This window comes from Vicia villosa, linkage group LG3 (assembly GCF_029867415.1).
Source record: "Vicia villosa cultivar HV-30 ecotype Madison, WI linkage group LG3, Vvil1.0, whole genome shotgun sequence".
Taxonomy (NCBI): Eukaryota; Viridiplantae; Streptophyta; class Magnoliopsida; order Fabales; family Fabaceae; genus Vicia; species Vicia villosa.
The window spans coordinates 217,676,852-217,693,078 of record NC_081182.1 but is presented as its reverse complement, the minus strand read 5'-3'; positions in this window follow the sequence as shown (position 1 = coordinate 217,693,078).

Here is a 16,227-nt window from a genome sequence, read left to right as displayed (position 1 = left end):
TACTAAAAATAATAGACAAAAAACTAGTTAAAAAAAACTAAATCTAATAGGTGAAATAGTGTACAGAAGGGGTTAAAGTATGAAAATAATGGTGTAGGAATTAACAGGGGCGCTAGGCCCAGCCAGAATCGGCCCAAGGTGGTGTTTATTGTTTTCAGATTTTTTGTAAGCAAAGGAGAATGTGATGTGCGCTGGGCTCAAGGGTGGTATGCAAGTAGTAATTTCGTTTTGGCCCAAAGTGTGATGATCCATCAACAATTTTTTTTTGTAATCAGATTTTGTATTATCTATTTTCAATTAATATCAACAACACTCAAATTATTCAATTAATGCTGATTAAAGTACCAATTAACATTAATGAGTGTCAATTAACAAAAATATTGAAAGAGGAATTAGGGCAAAAATCAGATGTGGCTATTCACCTTATCAGGCAAATCTCCCTCCCTCTCTCAATCGACGGCGGCGCACGGCTTCATATCTCCGGCGGAACTTCGCCCTCTCCGATCGAAACCAACTCGCAACTGACCTCTCTCTCCTTGCGAACGACGGCGATGCCGCGGCTGTAGGTGGCGCCGGTAAGCTTCAATCGCTTCGGACCTCTCATTTCCCTCCCCTCAGCTCTCAATCTCTCTGATCTCCGATCTTCTCTCGCCATGAACTTACTTCATCTTCTGCTTAAAATTCAAAGGTTAAAGATGCGTGAAGCGGTGAATTGAGTATTGTTGCGGTGATTGTTGAATCCCGTTGCTGATTGAAAGATGAAGATGCGTGGAGATGATCACATGAAGCTTTGACGATGATGATTATTGCGTGGAGTTGTTGCGCGATGACGATATTGTTGCTATGCCTCCGAACTCGACGCCGAAGAACAATCGAAGAATTGCTTCAAGAACTCAGGTGATGTTGACTTTCCTCCTCTAAATCCCTCTGTGTTCATCTGAGATTCATCATGTTGTGGTGATGTTATTGTTGTTTCTGTTGTAGGTTGTTGTTCACGGATCGGAACTCGTGGTCGAGTTGTGCGAAAATGATGAAGATGATTGATGAAGAAGAATAGAAAGAAGGTTGAATCTGAGATGAAGATTGTGAGTTCAGAGAGTTTGTTACGTTTGAAGATTGAAGAAGGTTTTGATGATTGAGGAGCGAATAGTGAGATGATTCGGTTCAGAGGATTAAAGGTTAAGAGAAGATTGAATTGAAGTGTGAATTCTGAAAAATTGTTGAATTGAGAGATGCAAGATTGAAGAAGAAGATTCGGTTCAGAGAGAGGGAGATGAAGTTTGTTACGGTTCTGTTCAAGTTTGTTAAGACTCTCTCCCTGAGTTTTTCTGTTACGTTTTTGGTTTGAAGTTTTCTTCTTCTTCCTCCATTCTGTTATGCTCTGATTCTGTTATATGGTTTTGTGGTTGAAGGTAGTGATTATAGTGGTTGGTGTATGAAGTGCAGAGAGAATCAATGGGAGAAAATGAAGAATATGTGAAGAAGATTGAAGATGATGAACAGGATTCCGAGAGGGAAGATTGAAGAGGTTTGTTATATCTTTGGTTCAAGGTCTGTTACCAATTTCTGTTACCTTCTTTTTCTTTCAATTTCTCTTCTGAATTTTGTCTCTTACTTTCTGTTGTGAATTCTGTCATGCTGTCATTGAGATTGAAGAGAAGAAGATGAAGATTGAGAATGTTGAAGCTTTGATGAAGGAGCTCCAATTCTGTTATCAAGTTTTTGTTCAGTCTCCCCCCGGTTTCTATTGTTGCCAGAGTTTTAGTAGTAGCCGCTTTAGAATATGGATGCAGGGCTGGGTTATCCGAAGCTGGTACAATTTGTTTGACTCAGAAATGCATATTGGGCCTGAATTTTTGTGATAAGTTTTGTATTGGACTGTATTGAATTGTGTTGTAATAGAATGTGTACTTTTGGGTTCTTTGTTGTAATTTTTGTAATGAAGTGGACTCTTTTGTGTATTTTGGAATGAATATGGTTTTTTTTGGATAATTGTGTAACAAAGTGTATAGACTCTTCTTGAATTTGAATGGATGAATCTTGCAAGCAATTTGAATAAATTTGAACTTTGAGACTTGCATGTCAAAACATATGAAAGAACCTTCCACTTTTAACAAGTTTAAACAAACTCTTAGACAAATCATGGGCTTGAGAACTCGAATCCAATCAATTAATCTCGAACACAAAACTTGAATTCATGGAATCACTTAATCAACTTCAAACTCAAATCAAATCACATTATAAGCAACAAGTCATAAGCAACGGAGAGAACCAACAATCGCTTGATCGCCACTTTATTTCTTTATGCCACGATTTGCATTTGAACTTCAATTCAACATAACAATAACTCATTGAGGAATCCTCGAAGAAGAGAAAAGTTGAAACCTCTAAGAACCCCTTAACATGAAATCCAATGAATCTTAGTTGAATTAACGATCGTAGACACCACGTACAAATGGAACTCTTTATTATTTTTCTTGATTTTTGAATGACGAAATAAACGTCATTATTAACTTATAGCTCAAATAAAGAGGGCAAATTTTGGGGTGCAACAGCTGCCCCTATTCAATCTTCTTGAACCTGACGAGTGAGAAATGAAAGTTTCAAACCGTTGAGGTGGAAGGAGATTGAATACCAGAATGAACTCGAAAATTTGCGCTCTTGATCAATAGAAGATTCCATCTTGCAATAAGAAGGAATGTACCACCCCGCAAGCAGGGAGAAAAAACTTCAATTGACCTGGATGATTAAATATGCTCCAACTTGCGATAAGAAGGAACGGGCAACCCCATTGCTGAGGGAAAAAACTTCAATTGGTCTGAGCACCAAGAGAAGGTCGACATCTTCGGTTGATCTGTGTATCAAAGCGAAATAGATGTCTTTGGCCGACCTGAATATCGGAAATAAGAATGTCTTCAACTGATCTGGGGACATCAGGACTGAGCAGACATGTCTTCTTCTGACGAAAATAAATCGTCAGGTGGGTGGATATCCTCAACTGATCGGAACCATCAGGAATGTGTCCTTCTACTGATCTGGGGGCATCAGGAAGGAAATGGATATCCTCAACCGATCTGGGGGCATCGGGAATCTTAAAGAATGCTTTCAACTGATCTGGGGACATCAGGACTGAGCAAGCAAGTCTTCTTCCGACGAACATAAATCGTCAGGTGGGTGGAAGTCCTCAACTGATCGGAAACATCAGGAATGTGTCCTTCTACTGATCTGGGGGCATCAGGAAGAAAATGGACCTCCTCAACCGATCTGGGGACATCGGGAATCAAGATTGTCTTCAACTGATCTGGGGACATCAGGACTGAGCAGACATATCTTCTTCTGAACGAACTAAATCGTCAGGGAATGGATATTTCCGACTGATCTGAGGCATCAGAGGGCTTGCTCCTTCGGAAGATCTTAGAGATCCGGAGGCGGTTCTTTCAACTGAACTGAATTTCAGGATAAGAACAAATATCCTCAACCGATCCGGGGACATCGGGAATAGGAATGTCTTCAACTGACCTGGCGATATCAGGAATAATAGACAATCCTCTTCTGATGAATTAAATCATCAGGAGATATTTCCGACTGATCTGAGGCATCAGTGGGCTAGCTCCTTAGGAAGATCTTGGGAGATCCGGAGGCGATTCCTTCAACTAATCTGGATATTAGGATAGGAACAAATATCTCTTCCGAACTGTGTACGCCGGGGAAAGAATGCCTTTAAACTGATCTGGACATGATGCCAGAAAATAAGTAGGACAATCTTCATCTGAAAGACAAAGTCAATCAGGTAGACATCTCCATCTGATCTGATGATATCAGTGGCTGGCTCCTTAGGAAGATCTTGGGGAGATCCGGAGGCGGTCCCTTCAACTGATCTGAATATCAAGAATAAGGACAGATATCTCTTCCAAACTGTGTGCGCCGGGAACGAAATGTCTTCAACGGATGAAATGACATTCCTCTTCTGATCTCAACATCAGGATAACGCCCGTAATGACTAGGCGAATATTGCTCTCTGGGGAGCATTCGTATCTGGATAACTTTCCTGCAGAAAGAAACAGATATGATATGATTTATGCATGATGCATGTATGAATGTTTATAGAATAACGTTCCCGAGAAAGAAGACGTTACGCTTTTGAGAATGCTATGCAAATGATGCATGATTCGGACGCTGCTTGGGGGAACAGCGGAAGAGCACTGAATTGCTGAAGTAGTCCTGGAGAGAGCACATGGAACTCTGTGGGGAGGACAAGACGAGTGACCTAAAGTCACAATTATGAGCTAGCAAAGATGGATCAGAAATCTGTTGGAGATGATCAAATCTAGACGCGAGCTCTGGTTGGGGAATAAATCCTGCTTGAGGATATGAACATTCCACTTAACTGCTTGGGGAATACCCTGGCAAACTTCATTAGAGAAGCAAATTCTCGACATATAGGGGATGTGGAGATAAGGCAAGTCATGGAGACAGCTCTGATGGGGAGTGACCAACTTGCTCGTGTAGGACGCACTCCACTGGGGAAATCCTTGAAGGAAACAAATTCTGTTGAGGATGCAAGTGAAACTCTGCTGAGGAGAGACTCAGTGGAGAAGATGAAGACTTCTGCATAGTGGTCCACTGGGGAGATGAGAGATCCTCTGGGGATAAGGAACTTAACATAAGAATCTTTTGTTAAGACCATTCCACTGGGGAATAAGATGACTCTCTTGGGGAAAACAGGTCCATCTGTTGGAGAGAGAAGCGCTCTACTGGGGAAAGAGAGGCATTTGGGCAAGGAACCTCATTCAGAGCTTGCTGGGGAATCAGATACCATTCAATCATGATTCAACTAGGGAGAAGATATTCCACCGGGGAACAAGACTTCTGAAGCACGGAGATTGAATTGAGATGTGCTTTGCTGAGGAGATGAGAATCTTGGAACAAAGAAAACTTCATCTAGATGCACTCAGCTGGGGAATGAGAATCTCTCACTTGGCTAGATCCGCCACTGCACTGACATGAAGCGCTCAAAAGGATGTACCCACAATGGGCAGATGCAAGAGCAAACAGATTGTCAGACATCGTGGCTTTGAAGCTTTCCAAACAGGCAATGGATTCAATGAGTTGATAGGCAAGCAATGATTAGAACACCAAACAAGTATTGGCCAGAGCATCAAACAGGCATTGACTTTCCAAGAGAGTGCCACCAGAAAGTGGGTTTAAGGGGTCAAGCAAGTGTTGGCTTCAAAGGGACCAAACAGGCATTGGCTTTTACAGTGTTCTGAATATTTGCCTTGATTGTAAGAATGCCAACAAGTATTGGACTTTCAGCTTCTAACTGCTGAGGATGAAGATCTTGAAGGTTCTCAAGTTCATAAGTTGTTTAGCTCACACCTTAACTTTAAACTGAACAACTCCTGATGAGGAAAGAATGCCACTGTGTATTGCTTTGCCCCAGCCTGTAAGGACTTTGAAGAGATCAGTGCTATCATAGCCAACTTGCCCCAGTATCAAGAATTTCGGAAACATGCCCCTGATTGATAAGTGTTGGAAGTAGTTTTGACTACACTTGGGTGAATGCCCCTGAACACTTTGAGAGATTCTTCGAATCTTGACCTGATTGCCTCAGATTGACTGAAAACTTACTTAATAGAGTAATCAAATGCTTTTGTGCCCCTGAGGATGATCGGAATTTGAAATATTGCTGCCTCTGCTCAACGGAGTTCGGAAGACAACTTGTCCTTCAGGAGGATACATCTTTTCATCTGAAGTTCATGATGGAAACTTTCCTGATGTTAAGCACTTGTTCATATGCAAAGAATGTTTATTATGAGAAATATAATTCTAATGCAAAGAGTATGTTTGTCTTGAAGTTTAAAGAAACCTCTTTAAAGGATGTCGTAACATCGAGTTTTTTGTGAAAGAAAGATAGTGTGATACCAACTCAAGCATTTAGCGGATCTCCTAGGAGTCAGCTTACCGTATTCTCGTGTATAGTCTGCTTTCGAACTAACCCTGCTTCAATTAGGACTTTTAAGGGTTGTAACGTGGCCAAGTTCACGGTTTTTTTAGAAATAAAGATTTTTAGGCTCAAATTATTTGGTGCCCACCCCCTTCATGATGTTCTCCAGTCCTAAGTTCAGTTAACTTGGCACGAGCATTCATCTCTCAACAGGAGTTTGAAAATGATTGAGGAGTCAATGAGGTATTCTGGACACGGCAATCACTTCACCTTTCTTGATCCCCTGATTTAACATCACACGACTTCGTCCTTGCTCAGCAATTTCATCATTATTTCTTTTTTTCTTTTTTTTCTTTCTCTTTTTTTTCTTTCTTTTTTTTCTTTCTTTCTTTTTTTTTCTTTCTTTTTTTTCTTTCTCTTTTTTTTTCTTTCTTTTTTTTTGACAAGTCGTGTGATCCCGCACTACCTCTGCTTTGTTTGAAGTGATTGTGACTGCCTGAATTCTTGGTAGATGAAGAATTACCATTGTGGTATCCTCATCGTTTAACCTTACGATATGAGGGATAACCACCGCGACTCTGATGTTGGTCTCAACCTCCGGAGGTGAGGAATAGTTTTGATGTCTCAACCTCCTGAGGTGAGGGATAACCACTGTGGTTTTAACGTTTCGTCCTCCTGATGCGAGGGATAACCATTGTTGTATCCTTAAGTGCACACTCCTGATGAATTTTGAATGCTCAACCAGGTTAACTGAACACTACCCGGCCCCTGGGTTAAAAATAAGGGTTTTTTTTAATAGAAAAGAAACTCCTACTTCGAAGGCTCAGAAGGGTTAACGAAGGTCTATCTCCCTTATATCTCCAGTGTTTGGGAATTTGAAACAATGCCTGTACATCATCAACAGGGTTCTACTCAAAAGCATATCATTTGAGGTTCTTGGTATTATGTTCATCATTCTCCCTTCGGAGTTATCATGCTTTGTTAACAAGAGTTGAGTATCACGAAAAACATAGAAAAACATATAAGAGCAAAAGCGAATGGATTTTTTTTCAAGACAAACATATTCAGTGCATTATGATTATAGTTCAAAAACAAACAAGTTTTACATACAAACAGTATTGCACAAAACAAGAAAGCTTAAACATGAACATGTATGATGATTTAAGAAACCAACATTGAGGAGATTCTCTCTTTATGGACTTATTGCTTCAGAAGATCCACTGAGTCAAAGGAGAACTTCAATTCTGGCCTTTAGGTGCGAATGTGATAGTCTTGGAGTCAATCAGGTCTTGAACCTTTTCTTTGAATGTTGGATAGTCTTCAATCAAATAACCAAATGCCCCAGCATGGAAAACACACCAAGCACTAGGTCAGAACACTTTAGATCACTTCCTGGAAGAAGATTTCGGCGAGGCCATACAGAAGTTGCAAGTGCTCAGCTTTTAGGGATTTGAGTTGTGCCAGTGGTGCACAAACTCAAGATACAAGGTGTCTTGCTTATCCCTCGGTTGGGAGCCCCAAATATAGCGACTAGAGTTTGTGAATGCTTTAGGGATTTGAGCTGCCAATGATGCGAACTCAAGAACACGGAGTCTTGCTTATCCCTCGGTCGGGAGCCCCAAATATAGTTGTTGAAACAGAAAACACCATCATGAATGTAGGAAACTTTATATTGCTATCAGCGAACAACAATAACCTCTGACGCTTGGCTATCTAAGTCATTACTTGGAACACACAAGAGTTGTTGTGAAGGAAACCTCTGGCAGTACCAATTGCAAGTGATTCTCATGAGTTACCCCTTGAGGAAGAACAAACATTCTATTTGCAGCAAATGAAATGGGATTGACCAGTAGAAACCATTATGAATAAACTCAAACATCTCTGGATCGAGCAAGTCCTGGACTTTTTGTACCTCAACACCTTGTAAAGCTTGACATTATGATCAAGTGCCCCGAGAATGGAAAACACCGAGTATTGTCATCGAAATCAAGAGAGCTATTTGTGGTGAGGAAGATCCAAAGCAAGAATCTTAATCAACTGAAATTTCCACAAGAAAGGAAATCTCCGCAAGCAAGGAAGTAACTCAGATATAAGGCATTACGATTCTCATCAGCTTGTTTCTCTTACTCCTTCCATCTTTGTTGACAAGCAAAGGATACTGACAAGGAAACTCCAAGAGAGGAGGAGGTGACTCAGAATATGGAGCAGAATCTTGCGAATGAGAGGTGTCTCTGCATAACAATTTTGATTATTGCTTGGCAGAAGGTTCTGACAAAGTCACACGAAATTTGTAAGTGCTTTAGGGATTCGAGCAATGCAAATGATGCAATGCTCAAGATAGACAATGTCTTGCTTATCCCTCGTGCGGGAGCCCCAAACAATTTCAAAGACTTGTAGATCCAACATCACGACCAGGTGCCCCTGAATAGAACTCACACCTAGTGTCATCGTCTTCAAGCAGAGAACTGAGCTTTCTTCTTGGTCACTCCACAAAGATATTCCATGACTAATCTCTGAACAAACAATAAGAAGAAGTCGAGTCTGTGAGTCTGGAAAGAATACCAAGTCTGAATAAGAAATCCTCGATCCTGAACACCTGTTATGCATGAGATGTATGAGATGCATGATATGAATGCAATGCCATGTTCATTCAATTTCCAAGGAATCCTCGTGTTTTGATTTTTTTAGCAAATAAGAGATGGAAAAGCTCGACACGAGGCTTAAAGATATGATTCCTTTGAAATGGAATGAACATGTATGCTAGTTATTTCTTGTACATCATTTTTTCAAAAGTAAATATGCAATGATGCAAAGTGGGAACCACAATACTGGATATATCTGGACTGCCGCCAAATCACACGGCACAAGTTCAAAGGTTCGGCGCAGCTTCAGACCACCATACAAACCACAAGTCACCAACGGAACAAGTTACCATCGGAACCAAAACATATAGTCACCAACACACTGGAATAGAACACAGATTACCACTCGAACAAGAACCATAGTACCCCACGAACAGGAACCAATAGTACACTCGAACGAGAACAGTGGTAACCCACGAACAAGAACCAAAGTCACCATCAATGTACCTGTTAAGCAATGATTGATTCCCGCCCCACTCACGGGTAAAATCTAGGCCAAGGTAGGTCGAAAAGCCAACAGAGGATCGAATGTAGGCGTTATCATACGATATTGCCTCATTCCACCAAGCTCTGCCCGTGGATACGTGATCAGATCAATCAGGCATACGCCTTCTGTCCGTCATGGCCACTCTAGTCCTAGTTCCTATGGTATCACTCATAGCCTGGGTATTGGGCCTTTTACCTCTTGAAACACCCACCCACAGATAGAAATCCAGACAGTCCAGAATATGATGCAAAAAAGTAAAAGCGCACATAGAATGCAATGCAAACAGATAAATATGCAAAGCAATAAAAACACCCAATGATAAACACACAAGCGCTAGGATCGACTCGCTAGGTCCGGACCAGCAACAGGTCAAGACGTCCCCAGCAGAGTCGCCAGCTGTCGCTACCGCGAAAATTAACAGAGTCGCCACTAACATATTTATCCTGAAAAGGAAGGGAATGCCAGCAAACCACAAAACAAAACAACGGTCTCACGACCAGAGAAAAAGGGTAAGGGAGTCGGTTACGCGAGGGGAAGGTATTAGCACCCCTCGCGCCCATCGTACTCGATGGTATCCACGCCTGTGTCTAAAACTATGGGTGTGTAACAAATCTATGCTAATCTGGACTAAAATGAATGCAGAATGTAGGGAAAAGAAAGGATTGTGCTCGCACGGGCCCTACCCCGCTGCCTACGTATCTGTTTTGCAGAATCAGAGCTACCGTAGCTCGGCTAACTAATTTCTGTTTATTTTGTGTCTTTTAGGTGAACAAGTTACATTCACACTCCGCTGCTCGACCTTTGGAGACTTATGCTGGGAATGGAGCGGAAATAACAAGCTCTTAAGAAAATAAAATCAAAGAGTGTGGTTTGTGTTTTAAACAATGCATGAGGAAAACCTAAGCTAAAGGGGAAAGGTTGCTACCTAATGTTATCATACAAAGGGTACAAGTCTAAGCTAAGCTATCAACCTACGAGGGAAAAGGGAAAGCACACAAATAGCACACAAACGAGCTCCGCTCGTAAAGCAAACAAACCAACGGTACTGACCGAATGGTAGAAAAGCGGTCCCGCCATAGCCAAGGGGAGCAGCTCAACCCAAGTCAACCAAGCATTAGACCTCGCGAAAATGATCGGGCCATAGACAAGAGGGCGGACCCCTCTCAGCAACCAAGCCGTCACGGATCGTAAAGGAAAACGGTGCGTGCGTACACCGAGCATCAACGTCGAGCGACGCGAGCTATAGGAAAGGCGGGGGTCCGGCTGCATGAACCCTTTTCCTGACATACTCGATAACAAGATCTTGTGCAGGTTCAGAAGCGAGCAACGCGTAGCGTGCGCATACCAAACAGACTCGATGAGACTAGGCGGGGGTTGATTACGAACCCTTTCCGTGTGCCTTCCATGAGGACTTAACGGAGTGCCATATAGGACTTATTACACCGTGACTCCCTGCCGCAAAGCACAAATGTAAACACACCAACAAAAACAGAGCCTCTTTCGAGGGCTTGGCCAGATGCATGTCTAGGTCCTACTTCTCATGTTAAAGGATGATGCGGAAAGCGGTAAAAGGGACAAGAAGATACCGAACGGATAGCAAATCCGCAGTGAGCTAGCAACGCAAGCAAAACTAAGAAACTTCACGTAATCTAACATCCAGCAAAAGCCAGGAGTCCAGCATAAGCGTCAAAGCGATGCAGTGTGAAAATAAATCACAACCGCTATGTGGTGCGTATAAAACACAACCACACAAGCAACCTGCAGGAAATACAATCCAGACAATACAGGAATATACATCTCAATGAATGAGAGATCAGGTGAATCGCATCGGGAATAAGTTTGTGTCCCACAAATAAAGCGGAACACAACGCAAATCAACCGCATCGGAAGCGAATTTGTGTCCCACAAATAAAGTGGAACACAGAGTAAGTCGAATCGCAATCAAAGGCTCTCTCGAAGTACCTCGCACATCTCAACACCCAAATCAGTAATAACAAGGAGGCATGCATCCGCCATAGAAAATAATAGAAATTAAATTCTAAGTAAATTCTAAAAGAAAATCTAGCAAGATTAAATTGTTTTCATGACATTTTTATCTAAAAAGCAACGAAACAAAACTATATACAAAACAATTAAATTCTAATGAGCAAAAGGTATTACTTGTTTTTATTCATTTTTTTAATCATGTAAAAAAAACTAACAAAGATCAAGGTTTTTCATACATTTTGTTATACTAAAAATAATAGACAAAAAACTAGTTAAAAAAAACTAAATCTAATAGGTGAAATAGTGTACAGAAGGGGTTAAAGTATGAAAATAATGGTGTAGGAATTAACAGGGGCGCTAGGCCCAGCCAGAATCGGCCCAAGGTGGTGTTTATTGTTTTCAGATTTTTTGTAAGCAAAGGAGAATGTGATGTGCGCTGGGCTCAAGGGTGGTATGCAAGTAGTAATTTCGTTTTGGCCCAAAGTGTGATGATCCATCAACAATTTTTTTTTGTAATCAGATTTTGTATTATCTATTTTCAATTAATATCAACAACACTCAAATTATTCAATTAATGCTGATTAAAGTACCAATTAACATTAATGAGTGTCAATTAACAAAAATATTGAAAGAGGAATTAGGGCAAAAATCAGATGTGGCTATTCACCTTATCAGGCAAATCTCCCTCCCTCTCTCAATCGACGGCGGCGCACGGCTTCATATCTCCGGCGGAACTTCGCCCTCTCCGATCGAAACCAACTCGCAACTGACCTCTCTCTCCTTGCGAACGACGGCGATGCCGCGGCTGTAGGTGGCGCCGGTAAGCTTCAATCGCTTCGGACCTCTCATTTCCCTCCCCTCAGCTCTCAATCTCTCTGATCTCCGATCTTCTCTCGCCATGAACTTACTTCATCTTCTGCTTAAAATTCAAAGGTTAAAGATGCGTGAAGCGGTGAATTGAGTATTGTTGCGGTGATTGTTGAATCCCGTTGCTGATTGAAAGATGAAGATGCGTGGAGATGATCACATGAAGCTTTGACGATGATGATTATTGCGTGGAGTTGTTGCGCGATGACGATATTGTTGCTATGCCTCCGAACTCGACGCCGAAGAACAATCGAAGAATTGCTTCAAGAACTCAGGTGATGTTGACTTTCCTCCTCTAAATCCCTCTGTGTTCATCTGAGATTCATCATGTTGTGGTGATGTTATTGTTGTTTCTGTTGTAGGTTGTTGTTCACGGATCGGAACTCGTGGTCGAGTTGTGCGAAAATGATGAAGATGATTGATGAAGAAGAATAGAAAGAAGGTTGAATCTGAGATGAAGATTGTGAGTTCAGAGAGTTTGTTACGTTTGAAGATTGAAGAAGGTTTTGATGATTGAGGAGCGAATAGTGAGATGATTCGGTTCAGAGGATTAAAGGTTAAGAGAAGATTGAATTGAAGTGTGAATTCTGAAAAATTGTTGAATTGAGAGATGCAAGATTGAAGAAGAAGATTCGGTTCAGAGAGAGGGAGATGAAGTTTGTTACGGTTCTGTTCAAGTTTGTTAAGACTCTCTCCCTGAGTTTTTCTGTTACGTTTTTGGTTTGAAGTTTTCTTCTTCTTCCTCCATTCTGTTATGCTCTGATTCTGTTATATGGTTTTGTGGTTGAAGGTAGTGATTATAGTGGTTGGTGTATGAAGTGCAGAGAGAATCAATGGGAGAAAATGAAGAATATGTGAAGAAGATTGAAGATGATGAACAGGATTCCGAGAGGGAAGATTGAAGAGGTTTGTTATATCTTTGGTTCAAGGTCTGTTACCAATTTCTGTTACCTTCTTTTTCTTTCAATTTCTCTTCTGAATTTTGTCTCTTACTTTCTGTTGTGAATTCTGTCATGCTGTCATTGAGATTGAAGAGAAGAAGATGAAGATTGAGAATGTTGAAGCTTTGATGAAGGAGCTCCAATTCTGTTATCAAGTTTTTGTTCAGTCTCCCCCCGGTTTCTATTGTTGCCAGAGTTTTAGTAGTAGCCGCTTTAGAATATGGATGCAGGGCTGGGTTATTCGAAGCTGGTACAATTTGTTTGACTCAGAAATGCATATTGGGCCTGAATTTTTGTGATAAGTTTTGTATTGGACTGTATTGAATTGTGTTGTAATAGAATGTGTACTTTTGGGTTCTTTGTTGTAATTTTTGTAATGAAGTGGACTCTTTTGTGTATTTTGGAATGAATATGGTTTTTTTTGGATAATTGTGTAACAAAGTGTATAGACTCTTCTTGAATTTGAATGGATGAATCTTGCAAGCAATTTGAATAAATTTGAACTTTGAGACTTGCATGTCAAAACATATGAAAGAACCTTCCACTTTTAACAAGTTTAAACAAACTCTTAGACAAATCATGGGCTTGAGAACTCGAATCCAATCAATTAATCTCGAACACAAAACTTGAATTCATGGAATCACTTAATCAACTTCAAACTCAAATCAAATCACATTATAAGCAACAAGTCATAAGCAACGGAGAGAACCAACAATCGCTTGATCGCCACTTTATTTCTTTATGCCACGATTTGCATTTGAACTTCAATTCAACATAACAATAACTCATTGAGGAATCCTCGAAGAAGAGAAAAGTTGAAACCTCTAAGAACCCCTTAACATGAAATCCAATGAATCTTAGTTGAATTAACGATCGTAGACACCACGTACAAATGGAACTCTTTATTATTTTTCTTGATTTTTGAATGACGAAATAAACGTCATTATTAACTTATAGCTCAAATAAAGAGGGCAAATTTTGGGGTGCAACACGCGTTCCTCCGCAGTATTCGGTTTGGGTATGTATTCCTGATTCCCCATTTGTGTAGGTTTCTGAAGCTTCAGAACTGGTTGGAGAGCATTTGAAGAAGACGCCATTGAAAGATGTTTGATTTGGGGAAGAAGTTTGAAGGTAACTAAGTACGTTGTTTTCTGGAAAGAGTTTGAAGAAATGGAACTGAAAGGAAAAAGAAAGGAAGAGACTAAGTATTTAAAGGTTTAACGGGAACCCTTTCAAACCTTTTGGGTAAAAACTAGAGGACATGCGGCAAGTGTTGATTTAATCCAACGGCGGTCGAATAGTCACCAGCTCTATTCCTAGGATATAGGAGTAATGATCATAAAGTAAGGTCAAGACGTGGGAACGTAACTGTTGCGAAGACGTTTCTGAAAGTGACAAGACGTTTTGGAAATAGAGTTATAATTGATTATGACGTCAATTATTAGTCTTGGGACTCTAAGAAAGCAAAACGAAATCCCATCATGGCAAGAAACGCCTATTTCTTTCGTTTGTCGAAACAAGCATTTATTGGGGGCAATTTGTTGGCTGGAGATTTCGTTTAAGAAGTTGACCTTCGAAGGTTTTGAGTTCGAAGAGTGATGGTTACTGAAGACCATCTTTGAAGATTTAAAAATGGCTACTGATGACCATGCTTCAAGAAAGATGTCTAAGTTGGAACGAAGGAGAGAAGTATTAAAGCTAGCACGAAAGACACTTTTTGCCAAGACTTAGACATTACGCGGAAAATTACATAAAGTACTGAAGCTTATTGTGTTTCCGCATCATTTTCGAATATAGCTATACTGCCACGCGTCGAAAAGGACTCGAGCGGGAAGATTTGAATTGCGAAACGGTTTCCATAAACTGCACATCAACAGATGGCATCCCCAGAGTTCTCGTGGATAACGTGGCATTAGATTATTGTACGACCGTTAGGGTCGAATTTAGTATAAATAGGAGTCTTAATGATAGGATTTCGTGTGTTCATTTTGTACAAATTACTCACATATCGCTCAAGTATCAAGTGTTAAGAGAAAGAGTTCGCTGAGAAATATACGTATGACACCACCGATTTGAATACATGTGTATTTACTTTTATCAAATATCTTTTGTTTTCCTTACTTCTTTTTCTCTATTTAAAGTTTTACTTTCGAAGTCATTTAATTTTCATGCACGTTAACTTTCTTGCAATTTACATTCTTGCACGTTAACTTTCTTGCAATTTACATTCTTGCACGTTAACTTTCTTGCAATTTACATTCTTGCACGTTAATTTTCTTACAATTTACATTCTCGCAATTTACATGTTTTTCTTATTACGATTTATGTTTCGAAATTACACTAACTTATGCAACCAGCGTTATATCAAATGATTAATCATTTGAACATAAGTTTCTTGAAATCAAAACAAACAAGTATGAACCAAATCACATCAATAAACCTTTTGTTTGACTATGTCCTAGGATCAATCTAGTCGATCCTGCGAGTAACCAAATCATATTTATTATAGTTTGGAAGACTAGCGGTTGTTTACCGGAAATCACCGTAAACAATGGTATAATGCTTTGTGATATTGATTTTGAATTGACTCTTAATGGATGAATGTGTGTAAAGTTTTGAGTTTTTGGATGATAATATGTAGAGGTGGTGGAGGGGAATTTTGATGAAATTAAATAAAAGAAATAATTCTCGTATTTTGTATTATTATTTCTTAAAATAGAAATCAAATAACCAAAAAAAAACTTTGTAATTAAAATTAAAACATAACTATTTTCTTTAAAATTTTAAAAATAAATAGACTAAAATATAACTTTTTTTATTATTTTTTTACTTAATAAAAAAACTTTCAAGAAATTAAATTAAATAAAACCTAATGAAATGCAATAAATAGACAACTATTTTCTAAAAATTTCCTAAATGCAAGAATTTAAAAAAAAAAAATTGGACAAAATTAGGGTATGACAACACCCTCTACCAAGCATGGGCCGATTGATAAATGGTGCCTCAAGTTATAAAAATTTGAAGATCATAAACGCTTACTTTAGGTATAATCATATAAAAATGAATCCCCTCAATGTGCCCTTCATGTCATTCATCACCAAGGGATGCAACTACCATTATAAGATCATGTCCTTTGTTTTATAGAATGTGTGAGTAACCTATCAATGGTTCACTACTAGAAATACTCGAATTTCCTGCGGATATTATTTAAGTTTCCGCAGGAAATATATTACCTGCGGATTTTTGTCCCTAGCTAAAACATTCGTGGGTATTATTTTTGGCAGAAAGTTCCGCAGCTAAATCCACAAGAAATATCCGCAGGAAAAATCCAGAGCTGAATAAGCTGGAAAAAACCCA